Source organism: Amblyomma maculatum, chromosome 1 (assembly GCF_055883805.1).
Source record: "Amblyomma maculatum isolate TAMU_Amacu chromosome 1, ASM5588380v1, whole genome shotgun sequence".
In the NCBI taxonomy this organism is placed as follows: Eukaryota; Metazoa; Arthropoda; class Arachnida; order Ixodida; family Ixodidae; genus Amblyomma; species Amblyomma maculatum.
Window position 1 is genome coordinate 270,426,344 of NC_139344.1, and position 307 is coordinate 270,426,650.

Consider the following 307-nt stretch of genomic DNA (forward strand, 5'->3'; position numbering starts at 1 on the left):
AATAGTGCACTCAGAATGCTGACAGGTACGGGAATCCTAGGTTATCTCGTCATCCGGAAACGTTATGACACACTTGCGTAAAATACTAATTCGCACGCTTATGTCCTAAGGAAACATCATAGAGAGTTATATTAACACCGAGAGGAAGAGCACGGAGACGTTGGCAGCGCTGCAATAATATTCCGGCTGTTCCATTTGCACTCAGTACTGGAATGGCAAAGAGCAGAAAAATAGAAAACATGGCGTACGGTGAGGTAAGGCGTAGCCGTGCCAAGGACACGTCTGTACACTTCCGCGATTAAATGAA